Source organism: Alnus glutinosa, chromosome 4 (assembly GCF_958979055.1).
Source record: "Alnus glutinosa chromosome 4, dhAlnGlut1.1, whole genome shotgun sequence".
In the NCBI taxonomy this organism is placed as follows: domain Eukaryota; kingdom Viridiplantae; phylum Streptophyta; class Magnoliopsida; order Fagales; family Betulaceae; genus Alnus; species Alnus glutinosa.
The window spans coordinates 13,956,943-13,972,551 of record NC_084889.1 but is presented as its reverse complement, the minus strand read 5'-3'; the positions used below and the strand labels follow the sequence as shown (position 1 = coordinate 13,972,551).

At 36.7% G+C, this 15,609-nt stretch overlaps 1 protein-coding gene and 1 pseudogene across 2 annotated transcripts in view; one reads left to right on the top strand and one right to left on the bottom strand.

Annotated features, from left to right (window-relative positions):
• LOC133865849 (DNA-binding protein RHL1) overlaps positions 1-15,609 on the bottom strand; it is a 79,174-nt gene that overhangs the window by 21,561 nt on the left and 42,004 nt on the right. The window lies entirely within an intron of this gene.
• LOC133865847 (probable metal-nicotianamine transporter YSL7) lies at positions 10,348-14,202 on the top strand (annotated as a pseudogene).

The following is a 15,609-nucleotide window of genomic DNA, read 5'->3' as shown; positions in this document are numbered from 1 at the left end:
TCAAATGGACACGTGTTAGCTTGCCTTATTCCCTCATTTGGTCTGAATTTATCACTACAAAAAATTCTACAATTGGCCACGTGTCTACAGTACCTGTTACTGTAGACACGCGTCCAATTAGCCATGTGTATACAGTACACGTGGCTAGAAGGGGGCGCATCACAGTTGGCCGCGTGTAATTAATTACACGCGGCCAACTGGACACGTGTAATTTATACACGCGGCCAATTGGCTGCGTGTATTTTTTACACGCGGCCAGTTGGCCGCGTCTATTTTTACATGCGGCCAGTTGGCCGCGTGTATTTTTTACACGCGGCCAGTTGGCCGTGTGTATTTAATACACGTGGCCAATTGTTTTTATCAAATATATATTGATAAAAACAAATTTTAGTAAGTTTTGTATATGGCCGCGTGTATTTCTTACACGCGTCCAAGTAGCCACGTGTATTTACAATACACGTGTCAAACCGGTTATTTTTTTAAAAAAAAATTCCAAATTGAATTTTTCATTTAAATAAAATTTTAATTTAATTATTTAATTGTATTTTTAAATTAAATTAAAAATACGATTAAATAATTAAATAAAAAATTCAATTTGGAATTTTTTTTCAATTTAGTTTTGTTATTGGTTATTTAAAATTATTTAGTTTAATAAACTTTCGTTATTTCAAATTTTATTATTTCCGACCACAAATAACGCAATATTGATTTTACCCAAAAACAGCACAAAATCATATTACACAAACCAATAGTTAATAACGTATTCGTTAACTACGCAAATATTTACAAATAAAAATTAATTACACAAAATATCTACAAATCTGAAGGGCGTCCCTGCGAATCACGAGGTACCGTCCCAGGCGTGTTCTCGCCAACCGGCGATTGCTGCGCAAGGAATGGTGTAGCGGGCGAAGGTGTAGCGACAGTGGAGTGCTGGCTCAGCCGTCGTCCAACAGGCGACAACGTACCAACCGTTGTCGAATTACCTGCAAATAATATAGACAATTAAAGTATATAATATTACTTGCAAAATTAAAGGGGTAATTAAAACAAATTGAAATTAATTTTGTCATACACACAATATAAATCATACCTGCAGATGCACTACTAACAGACGACGTACTACCTACGTGTGCAGGTGAAGGCATAGTACCAAGATATGGTGCTGATGCTCCCATGGAGGACATGAAGACCTCAACCTGTCGCATGCGCTGCTCCAACATGTCATTCCTCGCTCGCTCAGCCTGTAGCTCCGCTTGGATCTCTTCCATCTTCCGAGCGTGTTCGGCCCAATCCCGAGACGTGCCCTGAGATGGTCCCCCCTGTGACCGAGGCCTATATGAGAAACATGTCCCCCGAACAGGTGTGACGTTCGGCCCAACCTGCCGAACCCTCCCTGCATACTCAGGCCTCCCAACCGCCTGTTCGTAAGCATCGTTCGGTGCCCAACGCACCGTGTCAGCGGAGACGCTTTGCGTGGCGGCTGGATCACTGGATAAACTCTGCGTCATCCTCTCCTGTACGTCGTCAACATGAAAAAGTCATATATTGAATAATGACAAATCACACATAATTTAAAAATAATAGTAAATTAAATCAGTAGCATACGCATAGGACCCGTGTACGTTCGTTCACGTAAGTGCCGTCCTTCCTTGTGTGGGTCTTCACAAACGACGCGGCGCGAGTGGGGGGCGTGCCAGATGTACATGTCTGTCGTCATGCAGTTGACATATATAACAAACAGATAGCGATAAAAATAGTATAAAGAAAAATAAAAACAATTAGCAACAAATATTAAAAACATAAACATATATATTTTCATACCTCCTCGTGATTAAATCTGGCATAACTTTTAGATCCCGTACAATGAGGAAGGTCATTCTGCTCCCGCAGCCTCTTCATCCATTCAGAGGTTGCCTACGCATTGAACATGAAAATAAAAATATAAGCATTGACACAATTAAATTAAAACTAAAATTAAATGAACTGTTATTAAAAAACCACAACATTTTTTTGGCCTACATACGATTTTATGCTCACTGCACCAATCTCTCAGCAGGAACTCTACATCTGCTGCGTCATACTTCGCAAAAAAAATTTCCGGCATTCTCGCACGGATACTCTCGAGCGTGTCACCACAATTGGACACGTGTAATAATACACGCGTCCAATTGGACACGAGTATTAAATACACGTGTCCAACTGGGAGCGTGTATGTTATACACGCTCCCAATTGTTGATGTTTTACAATTTGACACGTGTCTCCTAAACACGTGTCAAATTGGACGCGTGTCTACAGTAACCGGTACTGTAGACACGCGTCAAAATGATAAAATTCTTGTAGTGATCATTCTTGCAAACAAGGATCCTCGCCATTTCAAATGAAATTAATAGTATCAATTTTATGGTCAGTATTTAAAATTTGTGCATCTACCAGTTTACATACTGTTACATTATTTAAATTTTTTAAAGAACGTGCCAACATTGACATCATGTCTGCTATTACATGCACTAACTTTAAATCTTAACCATAAAATAGAGAGGATCCTGTTCTCATTCTTGCACATGTTCCATTCTTATTTAAAGCAAGTAAACAGACAAGTCCCCACTTAAATTGAATTACTCTTTCTTAACGGTGCATTTATTGGTTTCCATTGCAAATGATCAATCCATCCTAAGCACTTCCTTATCTTGATCACCTCTACCTTTGCAAGCTGAGAAAAGCAGATCTATAGCTCACATTTTTCAATCACCATAAAGCTCCCATTAACTTATCTTGACCCCTTGTCTGTGACCACATCACCCAAGTTCTCCATAAAGTCAGGAATTCTGAAATTTATCTGGTTAACCCTCCTACAAAATTCAAACAGTAGAACTAGGACTCTTTTTTGGTTCAAGTAAACATGTATTCACCAACCTTATATAAGTAGAATATGCCAATACTTCTTTCACAATTTGTTTGCTGATTTGTTAACTACTCCTGTTCAATATCCTCAAACCCAAGAGACCAAAAAGGTCATTATGGGACAAAGCCTCTACTCATACATGAGACTCTATAGCACCCACAACACAATAGTGACTACGCAAAGATACTCTGTTGAAACTTCTGGTACAAGAAGAAATTTTCAAATCTATCACCATTGAGACTCTATAGCATCCATTAAAAATTGTTCTTGTTGAAATCTAAACTTCTGATAAAAGAAAAATGAAAAGGGAAAAAAAAAAAAAAAAAAAAAAAAAAAAAAAAAAAAGGAGCTATAAGAAAGAGTAGATACTAATAAACAATCGGTGATTTGGCATATGAGAACCTATCCATGATCTCATGAATGCCAGCAAAATTGCACACCATCAATGCCAGCCAAATTTAGCTCAATCACAAGCATGAAGCGCACTTCTAGGTTAGATAGCATAATGCTTTCATAATGCTCACACATATCTTTGGCAGGCAGATTCTCCTTTTCATACCTCACTGACAACCCAATGTTTCATCCACGCATGAAGCACATTGAAATTTATATCACTTGGTGAGTGACAAAGCGGCATCCAAAAATTTACAGGTGCAGTTCATATCTACCAAAGACCAAAAAGCTAACATTTTTAAGAAGACATTGGTGTCAACTCATTTTCTTACATTGTGTGACAATCTCAGAGCCATGGAAGTTCGAGTTATTCTAGAAGTCAGAAATTGTCCCTCTAATGATGATTCAGTTTTTAAAATTACAATTTAATTAAAATTTAATAATAATTAATCACAAATTCAATGATGATTGTAAAAGTCACATCATTCTTAGAACTTAGAAAGATATAAGAAAGGCATAAATATGACTTCTAGAATTACTCCGCTTAGCTTGAGGGGCCTATTAAGACACTTGATGATATTCCTGAGACTTGGTCCCAACAACGTTCAGATAACAACAATTCAAATATCAAACGCAAGATTGGAGATGAGGATAAAGATGCCAAGTCTGTTACATAAGAAATAGGGGATCCAGGCATTTTTGGTGGGATACAGGGGAAAACATCAGTTCATCCTTTTTGGGTGTCCTAGGCCCGAGTACTTTTCTTTTTCCCAATAATAGCCTAGATGAAGTAGGGAACATATTAAACTTAATTCTTTTTTTTATTATTATTATTATTATTATTATTATTATTATTATTATTATTATTATTATTATTATTATGATTTATAGGATGGTTCTCATTCTAGGAGACACAAACACCAAAATGCCAAATCATATTCAGAAGAAATAATAACACGATAAAGGCTAGAGAACAAATCTAATAACACCCTTTCAATAAAAAATATATATCTACACAAACAAGTCGACTCGCTTGACCTATATATGAAATTATATATATATATATATATATATATATATATATATATATATATATATATATATATATATATATATATATACATATTAAATTCATGTTGAAACGAGTCAAACAAATCAAACAGGTCGTGTTTGGGTCGAACAAGTCATGTTGGATTAAGCCAAACAGATTAAACATGTCGCTTTTGAGTCAAACAGGTCGTGCCGAGTCACTCGCGGGTTGTATCAGAGTTAAAGGGTTTGACCCGTCTAAGTAAACTGGTCGTGTTTGAGTTAATCCTTAATGTGTTAAGCGGGTCGACTAGAACCCAACCCAGATTGCCAGCCGTAAATCAAGCATTAAAACAAAAAGATGATCATCCCCCTCTTCATCATAATACCAAGACAATCAACTTTATATGCAATTCCAATTTCTTATATTAAACTGTGAAAAATGAAGACCCATAGAACTTGTAGGCAGAGAGGCCCTGATAGCATGGCAGGCTGGCAGCTGTATAATCCTGCCTTGAACACCATCCACAATAACACTCAGAACTACCAAAAACAACCCCATTATCCCGCTTTCTCTAGAAAAGGAATTAACAACTTGTATTCATGCATGCAAACAACTAAGGAGGGAGGGAGGGAGAATTTGGGGGGCAAAGACCCAACCACGGTTGGGATTTGGCCAGAAAGCTTATTTCCTGAGAGGTTCAAATTAGTCAACAATTTCCATGACATGATCTCTTATGGAAGTTCGCCAGAAAGTTGATTACAATCCACCAAAAGAGAATTAAGACAAGGAAGACTTGTTAATTCCACTGAAATTTTCCCCAAGAGCAGATTGTTGCTTGCCTCAAAGAAGACCAAGTTCACCCAGGAAGCAACTCCAACAGGAATTTACCTGAAAATTTGTTGTTTCCGATATCCGGCCAGCCTTGACAACTTCCAAGCAAACTTACTTGGAAGCTCGCCCGAAAACGAGTTGTCAGTTAACATAAAGCTTGCTCACCTGAGAAGTTGTTTTCGTGACACTGAACCGTGCACAACTAGTACAAAATTTCCAACCCATTTCAGCAGTTCCCTGCTTAGATTGTTAGAAAATGCAACCAGTCCTTGCAAAGCACCTCCATCGCATAAATGTTGAGGCAATTGACCGCTTAGTTGATTTTTTTCCTGAGACTTCAAATGCTTCGAATTATTATACCATCTAAATGTCAATGCCTTATGGTTTGGGTGAGTATCTCTTTAATGTTAATACTGAGAATCATGTCAAGTATGCAAGGTGACGACAGTCGTCACTCAGGTACGTAGTTGCATCATGTCAGGTATGCAATTAAGTAGGAAACACTAGCATAAGAAACTATATTTAAATCTGGAAAAATTCCCAGTTCACTATTTGTTTGCACTGTTCATTAGATGGTGAGACCAGTTTCTTAGGGAAACAAGGGGTTATATCTGTACAGCTTCAGGCATTTTAAACATCTCAGTGGAATCTTACCACTTTCATTTACTAGGTATAGGGTTTTAATGCTACTTTTGTGCCTCACTTGAAGGACTACGTAGTCTTCCTCCAAAGCACGCACCGAAATATTTTAAAATGTTTACACATATATAAGACATTCAATAGGCAGCAGCAGTGGAATCTTTCAAACAAGATGGAGCTTTTTGGCCATAACCCACTTTGCCCCCCATTGTCGTGGCCCTTTTCTGCGTCTACCCCGCCCTACCCAAAACCTCCAAATAAGACCTTCTGTTAGAAACTTCCACCCAAGCCTTGCCCACTGCCACTGAAGAGCCACCCAAGTCGCCGAGAGAATGTCGTGAAGGCAATGCTCTGCTTCCCTCGCTGAAGGACAGCTTGAGAAAATCAACCACCTTTAGCAGCTTGGCAGTACAACTTCTCCAACCCCTCCCTTCGCAACCCTCCGGGATGCAACAAAACCTCTTGGTCCATCACCCCTATATTCCACTAATGCCAAATACCAGTCGTGCCTGTGCTATAAACTCCTTTCTCCCCACCCTCAATGATTTAACAAATTCCTTCAACTCTACTCCTTGGACCAACACCTCCACAATAGTTAATTTAATCATTTAATTTATATTCTAACAAAACCAATTCAAGAATCCCATACAGAATACCAAACAAACGAGAACTGCAAAGAACACCGGTGTCTGAAAGTAACACAACAGGATGAAAACCACAGAATGCACCTACACGTGTCGACGAGAGAGAGACATCAAATAAGAAATTTCTCATAACAAATAAGGAATCCCTCAGTTCCTTTCACAACAAAAACTGTTTTAAAGGAAGAAAAATGAAACAATGTTATTCAGTAAACTACTTCGTACTCTTATTCTACCAAACAAATTATTAAAACCTTACCTTCTCCTCCACTTTCTTAAACAATGTGAATATAGTAGTCTGAACAAGTGAACCATTATGACTCAAAGATCTTTTCTTATCTGTGGTTACTGTTTTTTTTTTTTATAGATATCTGTGGTTACTGTTGTGGCAGTGTGAGAGAGTCTCTTTGACTTGGACACGGACATAGCAGGCTCTTCATTCTTTTCAGGAAACAGAGTCCTTACTACAGCATCCTTATTGTCAATGTCAAGGGCTACGTAGCCAAGACTTTCGGTTTGCGTTTACAATTTAAGGTAATAAACATACTGCTGATGAAAAGGAACTTTGGCATAATGAAATATAAGACTTATCCAAATAACAAATAAATATAAAAATAAAGCTCTAATGTTCCAGTATGGCTCGCATGCAGAGATGTTCACTGAAAAAGTAACTTATGAAACAGTTATTAATCAAGACAACATAATCGGGATATTTCCCCTAGTGTATTTTGTGGTTGAAGAATCAACTCCCACAACTTTCTTTTCTTCTCCTTCTGATACATCAGCAATTCAGCATCACTTTCAACAGAATCTTCCCCAGAAGAAGCTTTTGCAAAACTGACCAACAAAAAGGTAGAGATAAAAGGAATTATGGACTTTTTAAGGGAAAGGATTAACTTAAACTGGATAGAACATCAAAGCTTAATTATTGAAAAAAATTCAAACGGTTGGCTGAAGCATGAGCAGAAGCATCAGAGGATCACAAATTCTAATTTTGGTATCTTCTAGATGATCAACAACCTTCTCATTTCATCCTAAGTTTAAAAAAAAAAAAAAAAAAAAGTGCAAAAGATTATTCATGTGGCCTACTCACTTGCAATTTAAAGACTGGCCGCAATACTCGCATGATTCCATCCCAAATCATTTGGGAAAGTAGGCACTTTAAAGAATTTGCTGTTCTAAAAAGTTTACCTTTTTTAAAAATATTTTTTTTAATACATAATTAAGTATAAAATAATTTATTAAAATTACAGGCTGGGCGCCACTTAAATTCTAATTTCTACTTATTCGATGATTGAAGTTTGTGTCAAAATCACAAGTTTTTAAGAATTAGAATCCTTTTAAATTATTTGTTCCATTTTGAGAGAATTTTTTGTCAGGTGGGTCCTATAAGTAGTCTCTCACGATCAGTTACCTAAATTCTCTCAAATTCAAGCAAATAATTTAAGAGAATCTTAATCATTAATTTTTTGGTTTGGTGTGGTGTACAATCATTAATTTTTTTATACTAAAGGAGGAAATTTGAAGATAGACAGATCAAATTTTGCATCTTAAAAAGAAAAAATAGAAAAAAAAAAAAAAAAAAAAAGAAAGTAAATATTTATAAAATTGGAGATGTATAACCTCTCCTAAAGATAAAATATAATAGAAATATTAACATCAAGTGAACGAAAGGATATAAAATTTGGGTGAAAATTCCCATAACAAAATTCGAACCCACTTGTCAACTTGCAAGCATGCATTTCTATTTTCGCTCAACTCATCTATAATTAACTATCTTTATTCATATCTAATTTTCAAACATCAGATTTTCTTTTTCCCTTTTTATTTCTTAATTTTTTGAGAGTATTTGATCCGCTCATGGCACCCCTAGCCTCATGTGTTAATTGGGGGTATTTATTTCTATGGATTTTCCACTCTTTTGTCCATATCAATCTTTCAGTCAAGCCAACTCACTGATTGCTCGGTCAGGCCTTATTAGCCAAAGTTCCAACACATTTTATGGCTACAATCTATTAGAAGTATCCCGCGTGGACTTGAAATACATCAAGTCAACTTGCCCAAATGTCTTTTTCTATTTCCAATTGGTTTTGGAATTATTCCAGCATTTTCCAATTGGTTTTGGAATTACATGCACCAGCGACGTAAACTCTTTCCCTCAACCACATCTATATAAAAGAGAAAGACACCTCTATTCGGCCTTTTGTGGGGGTGACCGAAGAACATAGAGAGCGACATCGTGAGAACACATTGAGAGTTCAAGAAAGTAGCCGCTCTTTAATACTCCGGCTTAAATATTAAATCGGTAAATGTAATATTTTTGCATATTATCTTTGAAATAGAAAAATTTTGTTGGAGAACATTCAAACTAGTTTGAGAGTTGCATAATTCATGATTGATGACCGTTACTTAAGAAGTTTTACCGGGTATTGCACGGAAGATGCATGACAATTGACATATATCTATGATCATTTATTAATCTAAAGTGTGAAAGCAATAATGTTTAGGCTTGACTCACGCGCTTTCTCTTTTTCTTGTCATATATTTCGAACACTTTGGAATAACGTCCACACGCATGACCCATCATATCACCTATATCATCATCGGTTTGATCACACCTTTGTCCACGTGGTAATTTTTATTTTTTTATTTTATTTTTTTTTTTCAAAAAAGGGAGTTTGACTTAAGTATGAAATCATTTTCTATGACTAGTTCGGCAAAGTCTTAAATCTTATCTCTTTTGCAGGTGTTCGTCGTTTAGAAACTATCGCGCAATGTAATATCATAAATAATGTAATATCATAAATATCTAAGTTTGTTTAGGAAAGAGTTTTGTTATGATTTTTTTTTTTAATAGTAATAAGAAGTGATTATTGAAGAAAGTTGGTTGGTAATAAGAAAAAAAAGTGATTTAACTCACTTTTTTTTTTCTTTTTTTTTTAAGAGAGAAATGACAAAAAGGGGAGGACACACCCATGTTTTTCTTATTAAGGCATACCATATCTACTTAAAAAAAATTATTGTAATACAATATTATTGAATTAATACCATCAAAATATGGCCTATTAAACACTTTCCAAAGTGGATTTAGGAGCGTACTAGCAAATAGGGATTCTTTACAATCCCTGTTAAAAAGAGGGGCAAGGACCACTTTAGGGGTTAAGAGAGGGCCCTTGTTCAAGTGGGCCCCTGTTTATAACGGGAAGCTTCCTCTTAGATATCCCGGACAAAAGAGGAGAAGCAAGGATAATAACAAAAATTCTCAATTATAGGTGATGGGGCGATCCCAAATCCCTATTAACTATCCACCTAATTTTTGCTCATATTTAATTTTATATTTCAATAGCTTCCATTACGTGATTAGTTTATTACTTGGCCCAACACAAATGCACTGTTATTTAGATCACTACTTCGCCTTCGTATATAGGGCTGTAAATGAACAAGTCCGACAACCAGCTTTTATAAACTCAGTTCATTTACTAAAAATAAGCAAATCGTGAACACAAAATTATGCCCAATTATTAAACGAGTTATACTTGTATAAACTCGGCTCGACTCGACTCGTACAACTTCATTTTATTATTTTTATAGTATTATTTTAATTTTGTAATTAGAACATTTTAAGTAAAATGAGGAATTCTCTTCCTAATATAGTATTTTTTTTTTTTTTTATCTTTTTGTTTTTATTTTTGTTATTAAATGAGAAATTGACATTTTTCGATAAATTGACAGAATTAATAGTTTAAAAAGAATATTGCTAATGGGATAGTAGAAAAGTTCAAACAAATGGACGAGTTCGGACTTTTCCGATCCCTCTATCATTCACACCTCGATTGATGCATTAAAGCACCCCCAAGATATTTATTCTCATTCTACAGATTCTAAGTTCTAACCACATTTTCTTACTCCCCAAAGATTCCAACTCCATAATCCATTTTCTTGGAGAGAAAAAAAAAAAAAAAATGAATCAAAATGGGAGGGAGGACAAGGTGGAGAACAATTACGATCCGGAAGATGATCGGAATCTTAACCACGACAACCGGAAGCTCAAGGATTTGGGAGAGTTGTCGGTGGAGAGGCTATTTGAGGACCAAGAGGTGCCGTCGTGGAGGAAGCAGCTGACGGTGAGAGCCTTCGTGGTGAGCTTTGTGCTGAGCATACTGTTCTGCTTCATAGTGATGAAGCTCAACCTCACGACCGGTATCATGCCTTCCCTCAACATCTCCGCCGGTCTCTTAGGCTTCTTCTTCGTCAATACTTGGACCAAGTTGCTTGGGAAGTCCGGCTTGTTGAAGCAGCCCTTCACCAGGCAGGAAAACACTGTTATCCAGACCTGCGTTGTCGCCTCCTCCGGCATCGCCTTCAGTGGTATGCCTGCCCTTCACTCATATCTCTCTCTCGTTATTTTTTATAGATACATGTGTTGGCTTGGCCAGACCACTAAATTAAAATATGAGTAATTATACAATTACCATTTAATAACTTGACCACTTGATGACAGTAAAACTCAGTCTGGTAAAAAAATAAATATATAAAATTAAAAATTAATTTTTGCTGCTAGATCATTTCGGTTGTATAAAGAAAGTATAGCATATACTAAATAGCATTACTTTTAAAAAGATTTATTTTGCACTGATTGTGTGACTAAATGATACCCTACTCATTAAGATTTATTTAGTTGACTGCTATAGTAGTGAAAATCATTCTTCTTATATTGTTTTTATAAGAAAAAGTACTGATTCAAAATATTAATTTTCACTGTCACGTTATTAAATTGTATAAGAGTAGTTATAATAGTCTACTAAATAAATAAAAAACAAAAATTGTTAGCGAACAATATCCCCCTTTCCTCGCATTGAATAGAAAAGAAAAAGAAAAAAGAAAAAATCTTAGTGAATAATAATCATGTGTTGCCGAGAGGCCATAAAACAAGTGGCATGAAAGTGTATCATCATGTGCTCTACATGATTATCGGGTTTTATCTTACTTTATTGCCTTTTCAATTGATTTCTATTAACAGGAGGCTTTGGAAGTTATCTCTTTGGAATGAGTGAAGACATTGCCAAACAATCATCAAATACTCATGATTTCAAAAACCCGTCATTGGTATGGATGATTGGCTTTCTCTTTGTTGTCAGCTTTCTTGGACTCTTCTCGGTGGTGCCCCTCCGAAAGGTATAATATATAGCATATTTCTCATGTTCAGTAAATTCACATATAAAAGTTAAAGAAAAGAATAAGTTAAGAAAAGCTGGTCATAGTGCTCGTTTTCTCCTTAGAGATGTGTTATACATCTTCTCTGGTCCTTCATTCATTTTTTTACTTTTCAAAATTAGCATTAGATCTGTAAGGTTCATGTGTATTTCAATATGAACCCCGCAAATCTAATAGTAATTTTAAAAATAGAAGAATGAGAGAAGAATTATAGGAGGAAATGGATATTACTCTTTTTTCCAATGATGCGTTTTGTGTTTGGTGTCAGATTATGGTCATAGACTTCAAACTGACATATCCAAGTGGTACTGCAACCGCTCTTCTTATCAACAGCTTCCACACTCCTCAAGGAGCCAAACTAGCAAAGTAACGTATCTTACACTTAATGGTTTCTAGTGACTAGAAGAAAATAAATAAATAAATAAATGGTATCTAGATAAATGTGACCATATGAAAATTAAAAATATCGTTTTTTTTCTGTTCTACTTTTTCAGGAAATAGGTGAGAGAGTTGGGCAAGTTTTTCACCTTCAGCTTTTTATGGGGTTTCTTCCAATGGTTCTATACTGCTGGAGACGATTGTGGATTTGCAAGCTTCCCTTCATTAGGGCTCAAAGCACATAAATACAAGTAAATATATATAATTACCCTTCACTTTCCTTTTAATAAAATTTCAATCTAGCTACTTTATGCAAAGAAGAATTTGCATTTGATAAAAATTTCAATCTTGCTCGCATTTAGTGATGTTGTGGCTAATGCAAAATCTTGATTGTTGTGCAGATTTTATTTTGATTTCTCAACAACATATGTTGGAGTTGGAATGATTTGTCCCTATATCGTAAATATATCAGTCCTGCTTGGAGGGATTCTTTCTTGGGGTCTGATGTGGCCTCTCATAGAAAAAAGAAAGGGTGACTGGTATCCTGCAGAGTTGTCAGATACCAGTCTACATGGTATTCAAGGATATAGGGTAAGTTCCCACTAACAAAGACGGCCGTACCACCCCTATATTTTCATGAGGTCATTCTCTCATCCTTCCACTTTTCAAAATTACCATTAGTTCTGTGAAGTCTATGCATGGGATCTACCTGAGCTCTACAGATTTTGAAAAGTAAAAGGATGAGAGAAAGACCAGGGAAAGAAGTATAACACGTCTCTATTTTCATCCTCCACGAAGGCTTTTCTGTTTATCAAAAACTTAATTTACAGCCTTTATTCAGGTATTTATAGCCATAGCCATGATCCTAGGCGACGGTCTATACAACTTCCTCAAGGTTCTAGGTCGAACAATCATAGGTTTGTATTATCAGTTTAAGTACAAAGGTGTGAGTTCTGATCTCCCCACTGCAGACCATTACTCTCAAGTCAGCTCTGAGGTGTCATACGACGACAAGCGCCGGACCCAACTCTTTCTCAAAGATCAAATTCCAGCATGGTTTGCCATTGGAAGCTATGTTGCTATTGCTGCCATATCTACAGCCATTCTTCCACATATCTTTCACCAGCTCAAATGGTATTACATATTGGTGATCTACATATTTGCCCCCACATTAGCTTTCTGCAATGCATATGGTTGTGGGCTCACTGATTGGTCCCTGGCATCCACGTATGGAAAGCTTGCCATCTTTACAACTGGAGCATGGGCCGGTGCCTCTCATGGCGGAGTTCTTGCAGGCCTAGCAGCTTGTGGGGTTATGATGAACATTGTATCAACAGCCTCTGATCTCATGCAGGATTTCAAGACTGGCTACTTAACTCTAGCTTCACCCCGGTCCATGTTTGTGAGCCAAGTAATTGGCACAGCAATGGGTTGTGTGATTTCCCCTTGTGTCTTTTGGCTCTTTTACAAGGCCTTTGAGCTTGGGGTGCCTGAAAGCCAATATCCTGCCCCTAATGCTGTTGTGTACCGAAACATGGCTTTGTTGGGGGTGGAGGGCTTCTCAAGTCTACCAGATAATTGCCTTAAGCTTTGTTTTGGGTTTTTCGCTGCGGCCGTTCTAATAAATTTGATTAGAGATTCAGTGGATAAGAGATGGGGGCGGTTCATTCCACTTCCAATGGCGATGGCAATACCTTTCTATTTAGGATCATATTTCGCCATTGACATGTGTCTTGGGAGCTTGATATTGTTCGTGTGGGAGAAGATAAACAAGGCCAAGGCAGATGCTTTTGGGCCTGCAGTGGCTTCTGGTTTGATATGTGGGGATGGGATATGGACTTTGCCTGCTTCTATTCTTTCTCTGGCTGGGGTTAAGCCACCAATCTGCATGAAGTTTTTGTCACGAGGGACAAATGCTAGGGTTGATAAATTTTTAGGTAATTAATAGGGTAAGTTTTAGCATGTGATATATGGATGTGAAGTCTTAAAAGGTGTGTTAGTCCATCCAAGGACCTGTAAATATCCCTTGTTTCTCTTTTTCCCTTTTCTTTTGAGCCGTGCACAAGGTTAGGTTTGGCAAAGGCAGCCATAAATGTGATCAAGAAAAGTTTGTGTAGTATCTCTATTAGAACATTGTATCGATAAGGTGAATGTTTTGTTTCTTCTCTCTCTCTCTCTCTCCCTCGTTTTTTACTATATATGTATAAGATGAGGCTTGAGGAGCCGAATTAGAATTTTAGGTGTGGGGGAAAACTTAAAAGAATGCTTTTTTAAGGGTCTATCTTATAAGAAAACATAAAATTAAGACGAAATTTAAAAATTCGGGGGGGCTATTGCCAAGCATGTAGCTTGTACGTTTCGCGTTCAGCTTGAGGTTTTATCACATGTTGTAACCTCAAGTAACTATTGTTTTTTCTTTTTTAAGATTATCAAAATGGTACCATTTTGTTGATGTTCTTTCTTTTCAAGAAATTTAAAACATTATTAAGTTTAGATCGCATGTAATTAACGCTCCCAGCCTGTGAGGGCTATGTTATTTAACTAATTAACAGGACTCATGCACAAAAAAATTACCAAAAAACCTTGAGCACAGATAATCTAACCAAAGAATTTATTTTAATGAAGAAACATAATTCAAATAAGAGAAATGATTTTTTGCCACCTCAAGACACAACTCTTGATGACCTTTGCCCTAGCTAGTTTTAGGATTTTTATTTTCTAAAAAAAAAAAAAAATCAAAGTAAAAATTACAAAGTAAACAAAAATAGTCAAGAATTTATGTCTTAAAGTGACAATATACTACACCTCTTCGAATAAATACTCCAATTATGTTCTTACAACATTAGTTAAACAGGAGTGAAACCATGTATCAAGGCAATTGAGGATATCACGCAATCATCCTCACCAGCTCATAACAGCACCTCATCCAACCAACATGGCAAGTATCTGCAAGAGAAGACCCGCGCAAGATCAATTCAAAATACTAAGGAAATAGCCGAGAATCAAGCTACACAAAAGGAATGACAGCATATCAGTATATTCAATACTTACACAATTCTTGGGATTTCTTTTGTAACGGCTATCAATGACTAGTGTATATATATCCATGGAAAGTAATGGAAATACTCACTGATTTATAGCCTCTGTAATTGTTACCTTTGTATGGTATCAGAGCCCTAGACACACGTCCTTTTTTTTTTTCAATCCTCCGCTCTCATGGCCACCACTGCATCTCCTTCAACCTCCACCACTGCATCACCTCCTACACCCGCCCCTAACACCATGCAGGTTTCCCCTGCCTCTCTCTTCAACAATCTCCCCCATCGTGTCACTGCTCAATTAACTCGTGACAACTATCTCACATGGCAGTGGCAGATGGTCACTTATCTTAAGAGCCAAAATGCTTTTGGTTTTGTTGACGGCTCCATTACCTCTCCACCTCAAACCATTTCAAACCCGTCACCCTCCGAAGATTCCCCTGCTACAATAGGCAATCCAGCCTTTCTCACATGGATGCAACAAGATCAAATGGTTCTCAGCACCATTATATCCACTATTTCTGAGAGTCTCATCT